Source organism: Ovis aries, chromosome 8 (assembly GCF_016772045.2).
Source record: "Ovis aries strain OAR_USU_Benz2616 breed Rambouillet chromosome 8, ARS-UI_Ramb_v3.0, whole genome shotgun sequence".
Classification (NCBI taxonomy): Eukaryota; Metazoa; Chordata; class Mammalia; order Artiodactyla; family Bovidae; genus Ovis; species Ovis aries.
In genome coordinates this window covers 60,233,597-60,243,557 of record NC_056061.1, presented here as the reverse complement: position 1 = coordinate 60,243,557, position 9,961 = coordinate 60,233,597, and the positions used below count along the sequence as shown (strand labels likewise).

Below are 9,961 nucleotides of genomic sequence, written 5' to 3'. Positions count from 1 at the left end.
CATTAAGTAGCACATTCGAGTTCCCACAAATGATGTGGGGAAAGGAAGGACTTGAACCCAGGGCTCTCAGATGCCATACCCTATGATTTCTGGCCATTTCATGCTTACCTTGGGTATTTCAGAAAAATGGAGTCCTTAGGGCTTCCCTGGTGGCTCAGATGGTAAAGAATCTGCCTGTAATGCAGGAAACTTGGGTTTGATCCCTGGGTCAGGAGACCCCCGAAGAAGCAAATGTCAACCCACTCCAGTATTCTTGCCTGGGGAATCCCATGGACAGAGGAGCCTGGTGGGCTACAGTTTATGGGGTCACAAGGACTTGAACACAACTGAGCAACTAACACTTCACACTTCAGTGGTTTGTAGAACACATCATGTTGGGTCTCCCCTCTGTATCTCCCTCCTGCTTTGTCTCTCCCTCCTCTCTCCTGCCTTACTCCACTCAGCCATGCAACCCAATCTATGCAGCCAGCCCTTTCCCAAGTTCTGGTATGGTCCTTCCCACACTGACCAAAACTATCTGTTCACCTGTCTCTCTTCCTGATGGGACGGGAGTTGCCAAAGGTCATGGGAGATGTTCCTCCCCTCTGAAGTCTCAGAGTCACAGTCCAGTGCCTGGCTGTGCACAGAGGGCACCCAGAACGAGTCACAAGATGCAACGAGGTCTTCCTGGGGCCCCAGTGTATTGTTTGCATGATGTATGGGGGATTGGGGCAGGTGTACAAAATAATCTTTATCATTTTGTGTAGGATTTAGCATATGTTGGCTTGTTTACAAATGCTGAAAATTATAAGTCCCTTGAGGTGACGTGATAGTGTCAGATTATCGCTGGTTCTTAGCTTCTACCTTCTACCCCCTCTCCTTTCCTCGCTTTCCCTCTTCCCTGGCTAGGGTCCCTTGACCTTGATCAGGTAAGTCTAGGACCAATTCTGAGTGTCACAGGAAGAAATTCAGTAGCTCCAGTGTCTAAGAATCTACATCTTCACTCTTATAGTTGATCTGGCCCAAGCTTCATCCTTATTTCTAACACCTAAGCCCTATCTTCAGTCCAAATTCTGACAACTGAAGCTCTTAGCTCTTGGTGCCTGAATACCCATCTCCCAACATGCTGGTTTTCTGTCCAGGAATCGGTCCTCTCTGGAATTTGGAGTCAGCCCTGTCCAGGATCTGGATCCTGCCTTGTGGAGGTGCCTGCTTCCTGCCAACAGACATCCTGGGGGCCATTTCACTGCTTCTGTGTCTCTTGTGGTCTCTAGAAGCTCCCCTGGGCTCACATGTCAGTCTCATGGATGCAGATTTGACCAAAGGCTGTTCTCCCTCAACTCACCACTGCCTTGGTTCTCAGTTTTTCAAACCATTAGATTCAATGTCTTAGCACCCCTGTTAGACCTTTCCTCATCAGTTCTGTCCCAAGTGGGTGAGTTTAGTTCTAAGACCTTATCCTTCTCCAGCCATCTCATACCCTCTAAGGTACCATTTGTGTCTGTGCCTACCCCACTACAGAGTTCCTCCTGAGCGGAGTGCTGCCTTGGTGTGTGTGTGTTGGGGGGAGGGTGGTGAGTTTGCTCAGAACTGAAATAAAAAATCAAGGGAGATGTTGGCACAGAGCCTGAGATAACTAGGGCCCTTTGCTTGTAACTCAGAGGAGGCGGAAGGAAAGGCAACCCCACCTAGCAGTGAAATCCACCAAAGAATTTCACTTCCCATGGTGAAGTCCTCCTCACTTTCATAGTTATGAGGATACCAGCTGGACTGTCCACATACCCTAAAAAGAAGCCTGTCTCTGATCCCCTCACACACAGACATGTAAAGTTAGCCCCCCATTCAGTGATGAGTTTCATGGGTAAGTTGTCCTTCCAAACTGCAAAGAATAACTTTGCCAATTACCTATAATAATCAGCCAGCATGCTTTTTTATTAAAAAAGATATTACTGACCAATCAGGGATCATCAAATATTTGGTAAAAGAGAAATATCAAGATGTGTGAAAAGTGATGGACCACAGGAGAAATGCAAAAAGAAGATGACCAAAAAAAAATTGAATTAGCATCTTCAGAGAGGTCTGAGACAACAGTGGATTCACACAGAAGATTAGGCTGCTGTGAAAAAAGAGCAGGCAGAAAACAGGAAAGAAGCCATGACAAATTAAACATTCCCTAAATACATTTTAAAAATCAGTAGAATTGAATCACTGGTTTGACTGAAAACTAAATTAGTATCTGGAAGATAAAGTTGAGAAAATAGCTCAGAATGTACAGAATGACTGAAAAGGAAAATATCCAAGAGCTGAAATGGCAGATAGATCTAGAAACTTATTAATATGTAACTAATCCACACTCAGAGAACAAAAATGAGTAATGAAATAAATTAGAAAAGATAATTTCCCTGAACTAAAAAAAAAAAGATTTTCAGATGGAAAATATTCACCAAGTGCTGAGCACTAGTCTGTTGAAAATCTGAAATTCCTAATATAAAGGTTGTGGAGAGAATTACCAGGATATCTACCAAAAAAAAAAAAGCCACACAAAGTAAAAAACACACCAAAAAAAAGCCCTAGAAGACTGTCATCATACTTTACATTAATATTATTGATGCTAGAAGACAGTGAAGCAAGACTTCAAAGTTCTCAGGGAAAATTGTTTGAGCCTCATTTAATAGCCAGCAAACTGTTACTTCAGAATTAAGGCAAAGTAAGTTATCCAATGACTCAGAAATTTTCTCCTATGTCCTCCTCCTGGAATAACTTGGGGATATAGAAAAAGAAAACTGAATGCAATGAGCAGAACTGTCTGAGGAATAAAATGGAAAGACATTTCAAGTTATCAGCTGTTAATCAGGCCTAGAAAGCAGTTGGCTCAAATTAGAACAAGGGAGATAGGAGATAGTGACTGGAGAACATTGATTCAAAATATGTTTAATAATCTGGACGATCTTAGACATGTAAAAAGTACATGTAGGCTATTCTATCCATTAGAATAAAAGAAACAAAAAGCTATTTAGACAGCATGATAAGACAAGGCGAACTAAAATGTGACATGACTTGGAAAAATTGAAGGGTAAGCAAGCGTAAAAAGAATCCATTTTTCCATCTTTTTTTGGATGGAAATTTTCGGTAACATAAAAATCACATTTCTATCTTTATGGGCCTTACACACTACTTAATACTAAAATTAATAGTTATATATTTTGAATATATAAGAAAGATTAAAGGCAAAAGGAGAAGAGAGTGGCAGAGGATGAGATGGTTAGACAGCATCACTGACTTGGTGGACATAAGTTTGAGCAAACTCCAGGAGATAATGAAGACAGGGAAGAAAGACTGGCCTGCTACAGTCCATGGGGTTGCAGAGTCGAACATGACTTAGCCACTGAATAACAACGTTTTGAATATCTCAATATCTGTTGCTGCTGCTGCTACTGCTGCTAAATCGCTTCAGTCGTGTCCGACTCTGTGCGACCCCATAGAGGGCAGCCCACCAGGCTCCACCGTCCCTGGGATTCTCCAGGCAAGAACACTGGAGTGGGTTGCCATTTCCTTCTCCAATGCATGAAAGTGAAAAGTGAAAGTGAAGTCGCTCAGTCGAGTCTTGACTCTAGCGACCCCATGGACTGCAGCTTACCAGGCTCCTCCGCCCATGGGATTTTCCAGTCAAAAGTACTGGAGTGGGGTGCCATTGTGTTACTGGTTTTCAGTTTTTAAAGTCAAACTATTTTGGAAACTTAACTAAATTAAGCTTGGAAGATGTCTTCCAGTGCCCTGACTGCTGCCTGTCTGCCCAGCATGACGTTATAGAGGCTGACCCAGGAGAACCCTCTTCCCATCTCACCTGTCCTTTCCCTCCTACAAACACAAGGAGGATAAGAAGCCCTCTGGCCCTCCATAGTGAAATATTCCCCTAAGCCAGAGCCCAGACTTTTAAAAGAAATCTCCAAAGCTTGTGGTCCTTTCTTCTGGATTTGCTTAACTCCTGACAATTTGCTTAATCCTTTTCTTGGAGGTGTCAACAGCTTCCTGTGACCCCCATTAACAGTGGGTGGATCTACCCCAGAATGTCTCATTGATGAGCCCCTCATAGCAGGCTTTGCGGATGACCCGTTTCAGGGTGTACTTTGAGGAAGACATTATGTTCATGTGTGTCTAAAGCAAGCCTCTGGAATGTGTCCCGGTGTTCATTCGTCTAACGGTCCCAAGCATTTACACTGTCAGTTTCTGTTGCCACGCTTGTCAGTGCCACCATCAGTACTGACTCACTCAGGGACCTTGTGTAAACCACTGGCGTCAATACTCTGTGGCTTCTGCCAAACAAATGCTAGGTAGCTCTTCTGGGAAGAGTCGTATTTCTGACTGCAGCTGGCCATTCATCAAGCGTCTGGAATTGGCCCTAATCTTGTCTGTTGGCCCCGGATATGCCATCTTCCCGCTCTGATTAAGCTTTCCCATCCCACACCTCATTGCCTCCTCATCCACATTCCTCGGCCCAATCTTTATTTCAGGAGATATCATTGTTCTCCAATCTCATATAATTACCATTCCAGTGTGACTCAACAGTATCCAATGAAGCCCTGAAAAATACTCCTTGGAACAGAAAGGACTGGGGGAGTCATTCAATCATAGCAAGGTAGAGTTGCCAGGGACCTTGAGCTCACCATGTCCAGCTCCCCCCTCCTCCCACATGGACAACTGAGGCACGGGGGATTATCTGACTTGCCAAAGATCTTAACAGCAAACAAAGCCTCTCAGTGGAATTAGACATACAGAGATAAAAGTATGGGAGGGATAGAGGTATTCTGAGGACAATGGAAAGAACTGCAAGTTCTGATAAGTATTTTGGACTTCCAACAGATAATGAGCAGCTGGCCTCTGTCTCCACTGAGGATAAGATATGGAGATGTGAGTATGGGGGGAAGGTTCTTAATTACAGTTTGAGTTTTTATGTAAAAGAAGTACTTCATTTCAATGTTTCTTTTTCAGAAATGGGGAATGGTGGAGACCCCTTTCTGGACTCTAAGCAAGGGTGGTGCCCCTGTCAGGAGCAGAGGAGTGGCAGGGTGAGGTGGGGGAGCCCTGGACGATATTGCGCAATGTCTGACAGCAAGAGCGGCGTCCCGTGCACCAGGTGCCCGCTGCCTGTGTGGCTGAGCGGGCCCTGAGTGCTCTCCCTGAAACCTCTCAAGGGGTTCGCTTATCTGATTACAAGTTCTGCCGCTGGGAAATGAACAGCAGGGACGGATGGGTCTCTAAACAGAAGAAATCTGATTTTCCTGCAACATCCCTGCGAAATCAAAGCATGTAAGAATCATCAAGACAGGTAAAAACTTGATGATCATCTTATTTATCTCTTGGGTGGGGGTGAGGTGGGGTTGGATTTTTAAACCATTTCTCTGATGTTTCAAGTTCAGCAAAATACATGCTTCTGGAGTTCATTTTTGCATTCAGTTCAGGTATCTTCTGGGAAATACACTCACACTCAGTAGTAATAAATCACCAGGAAGCAGGTCTAAGGGTTATTTATAACTCCTTGGGATCCCATGGCCCCTGCTGGCACTTGGGCTGAGTTAGTGGTCTGCGGTCAGACTGCGGTTCCATCATCAGGATGGACATGCCTTGTTCCCGGTGGAAGCGACAGAAAGCGCTGATGAAGCACTTGCCCTGAGCTGTGACCGCACTCACTCCGCCCTCTGCCCTTCCTCTGATGGCCTAAATAAAGCCAGAGAGTTCACATCTCCTGGACAGTGGTTGCAGGGAATGTACTGCACCCTTTCCTCAGGATGTTCTTAGTGCATCCTAATCTTGAGTAAGACTAACTCCATGAACTTTAAGGTTAGAAACAATTAGACAAGAAAATCCCTTCCCTAGATTTCTTGTAACTGTCAAAAAGAGATGAGTAGTGAAAACATTGCCCCATGCCAGACTTCTCACTCTTGTGAACCTTTGAACCATATTGTTTATTAAAAAGAATATGACCATCCCCTGGCGTGATAAGGTGAGCCATTACTATTTCTGCCTTTTGACTGTTCTTTATGCTTTGTTATGCATCACACGTACCCACATAGCCCTAGAAACCTAAATAAATGCTGTGATTATTCCAGACTGTTCAGCACACTGACCCTGTCATTCACCTCTCCTTCATTACAGGAAAATCCTGCTTCTGTCTTCATCAATCCATTTTGGAAAAATGACTTAAATCTTGGCAACTATAGATAGCTTTGTATACCTATATGGATTGCTTTAGAGGTCAAGCATACAGAAGGCAGCATTTAATTTTCAAGTTCTGAAGGATCTGAAGATGGCCCAGTCCTGTTTCCTCCCCCGCCACCTTTTTTTCCATCATTTATGTATTTTGAAACATATGTAAGCGTCCTCTGTGTGTTTTCCATGCAGCGCTCTGAAGATGAGTTTCAACATTGTTTCATTCTCTGCGGAGTGTAAACTCCTGGAAGGCAGGGATTGTATTTTATGTTAGATGAATGCCAGGATTTTTCTTTATTCCTGCAAATCCTAGATCAGTGCCTTTGACAGCATGGAAACTGAATACAAGTTTACTGTACTTAGACTGAATTTAATAAAAATAAGGATCATTGTGTGACTATATCACCTGTCTTTGGTTCTGGAGAAATAATGCATGGTTTACAGTGAGGCTGAGACTGAGTTTAATAGTTAGGCTAATCTTGACTGATTTCTGGGTAGGCCCGTCCATCCCACAAACACGAGTACAGAAATCAGGTGTCCTGGCCCATCAGACAATGTAAAATCTGAAGCCAGGCTGCTTGTTTCTTGGCAGAGGGTTGTGGCCCAAGTGGTAGGTAATGGGGTCAGGCCCTCAGACCACTCAGGAGGTGTGGCCTGGCCCAGGTCTTGTTCAGGTGCAGAGCATTCAGAGAGTTCATTAAATGTAACCTCTAAACCACCACTCAGGAAGGGCGTAGGCTTCACTGTGTGGCTGAAAGGCAATGGTTGTACCACCATTGCCTTAGGTCTCCTAGAATGACTCATCGAATTTCTGTAATACTCTCCAAAATATGTGTCTGGCATCTGAAGGAGGAAGAAACACTCTGTACTTGAAGATGCAAGAGAGAGGGTAGGTACTGAAGTCAATCTAATGACAAAATGTTAAATTGGCAGCATGAGCTATGGTTTTGTGGGAATTTAAAATCAGATAGGTACTGACTCAAGTGTTTTGGGTTAAACTCACTAAAGCAATAATTTGTACCTTATAAAATGAAGCCTTTTGGTGGGGTGATCTGGCTGTTCAATGAAGAGGTGACGTCATGGACCAGAAAAGTCTCTGGGGCCAAAGTTTGGACATGTCATTCACAAACTTCTACTTTCATCTCCTGAAAACCCTAAAGCCATTATTTTCCTTCCTTCAACCCTTTCTTCCTATGATGGTTCCTTTATTGTGACAAATGCAAAATTCTGAATTCCATCCATGGATGAGAAATAAAAATTTTCACCTTATTTCTGTAGCATAGAAAGAAAAAAAAAAAAAAAGAAAAACTTTTCCTCTATATTCTTAGGTTTATACCTGGGGCCTGTATACTAAACTGACAAAAGATTAACAAGAGCAAAGGCATCACAATTTTAATTTTTTGAGTATGAGGGCTCCAGAGAAAGGAAATGAAGCCCTCTAAACAGCAGTTATACTTGGGGGGAAGGGCTTATATGCCATCTTAACAAAGGTGATAAATTGTGGAGAGAGGACTGAGCTAAGAAGGAGAGTTAGGGCTTCCGGGAATGGTGAATTGTGGGAAGGTAAACACACGGGGGGAAATTAACTGTCTGCGCGCTCAGTCGCTCAGTTGTGTCCGACTCTTTGAGACCTCATGGACCATAGTCCCCCACGCTCTTCTGTCCTTGACATTTTCCGGGCAAGAATACTGGAGCGGGTTGCCATTTCCTCCTCCAGAAGTGAACGGTAAATGAGGGTTATTTCGTAAGGTTTGTTCACGCAGACTCATCTAGTCTCTGTCTCTGTGATAAAGGTTCTCTTTCTGGTCTGGGGGACGGCGGGAGACACCTTCACACAGGAATTTATGCCCTGTTATTTTTGGTAAATATTTTGTTTGCAGTTCAAAATAATCCCTATACCAAAGCAGTATACTTCAGCGTGGCGCGTGGCGTATACTGTGCTTAGTCGCTTAGTCACGTCTGGCTCTTTGCGACACCATGGACTGTAGCCTGCCAGGCTCCTCTGTCCGTGGAATTCTCCAGGCAAGAACACTGGAGTGGCTTGCCGTTCCCTACTCCAGGGGATGTTCCCGACCCAGGGGTCGAACCCTGGTCTCCTGCATTGCAGGCAGATACTTTATCATCTGAGCCACCAGGGAAGCCTGGCATATATTGATCCCCTCTGTTTTACTTCTTTATTTGGCTGCGCACAGGATCTTTGTTTGTGTCATGGAGGCTCGGTAGTCGTGGTATGCAGGCTTTCTAGTTGTGGAGCAGCATGCGTGTTCTTAGTTTCCTGACTAGGGATGGAACCTTGGTCCCCTACATTGCAAGGCAGATTCTTAACCACTGAACCACCAGACAAGTCCCTCCCCTTTATTTTGTATATTTCCCGTCACTTAAAGAAAAATACCCCCACTACAGCTAAGTGAAGAGATATTTGGATTTATGCTTGGATGAGAATATTCTGGGAGAAAAACATACCCAGTTGGAGGGCAAGTGATGTGGATGCTGTGAGTAACTGGGGTTTTTAAACTGGGTTTTCAAGGCCCCGTGTACTCAGAGGATGGCATCTGAACCAAGGTAAATTGCAAAGGCGAGTACAGATTCTGCACTTCTGGGTTCCAGGCTTGTTCGAGAACAGAAACGAAAAAGAGTGGGTTCTAGTGGGTAGAATCATCATTTTAAGAAGGTCTATGAAAAAAGGAGTTGGACTTACCCACAGGGACCTGACCAAGTCTAACTTTTATTGGTCTGTTATGGTAAAGTGGAAGGGAGTCCAGGTCCTGAGTGTCAAATGGAAGTGGACATTTTTTCATAGTTTTCTCAAGATTTTGTATCTGAAAGGAATCTTTTCAGTAATAACTTAGAACAGAGATTTCATCAATGATTTAATTCTTAGCGTATTATATTTTCAATATTTAATGGGAGTATTTTGAACATCCTTGCTATTTGTAGGGTCATACAATGGAACTCAAAAAGAACAGTTTCTGAGTCTTTCATTTCACAGAGGTTTCAAGTGAGGGAGAATGAAAAAAAATGACTAAACAACAGAAACAGAATTAAGTAACACAAACGCGTGTAAATACATACGATACAAAGCAAGGTGGATATTATCACAAGGCGGTATTCTCCTCCAGGGAAACCATCAAGAAGATCTGGAAAAGCACAGGTTTTGTTGAGGGGTGGGACACTGAAATGCTAGAAAAGGAAATGTATTTCCAAGCATGGAGACAGTTTAGTAAAGCATTGCTGTTACCCGTTTCCTTAGGATGATTCCATTCCTCAGGAATTGGTGAGTTTAAAGGATGCTTCTAAACAGACATCTCTCCTATCCCTTTGCTTAGCCTGAGGTAACTGTGAGTGAATTGTGTTCAATGTGAGTTTCCTTAAAAGAAGCCAGGTCCTTGGAGGCGGGTTAACTGAAGCAATGCATCCTGGTCCTGGGAATCTCTGTTTAATTTGGGGACACTTGCTGTCTTCCAGGGAGCTGTTTGGTTCACGATGACTTTCACATCCTCATCTCCTTTGCTCTAGGAATTTCTGGTTTTCCATTAATCTTCACTTGGCCTGTTAGATATTTATTTTATGTTGTGGAGTTTTCCCATTTGGATATTTATTCTTGACCTGATGTTTTTCACTGAATGGAGATTTCCTGAATTAAATAATTGCAAACCTGAAAGTGCATGTTTCATAAGAAAAACTTCCTTTCTTTTAACAACTTCGTAAGTCCTTTATAGCCTAAGTTCGCAGACTGTTCCATTTCTCTAGCAGGGTTTACCTCAAAGATGTTAGG

General features: G+C 43.4%; 1 long non-coding RNA gene across 1 annotated transcript; it reads left to right on the top strand.

Annotated features, from left to right (window-relative positions):
- Window positions 1-5,185: 5,185 nt before the first annotated feature.
- On the top strand, window positions 5,186-6,588 carry LOC106990490 (uncharacterized). Its single transcript, XR_001434980.4, has 2 exons — window positions 5,186-5,305; window positions 6,133-6,588. It is a non-coding gene; the product is annotated as an uncharacterized LOC106990490 (long non-coding RNA).
- The last annotated feature ends 3,373 nt before the right edge of the window (window positions 6,589-9,961 follow it).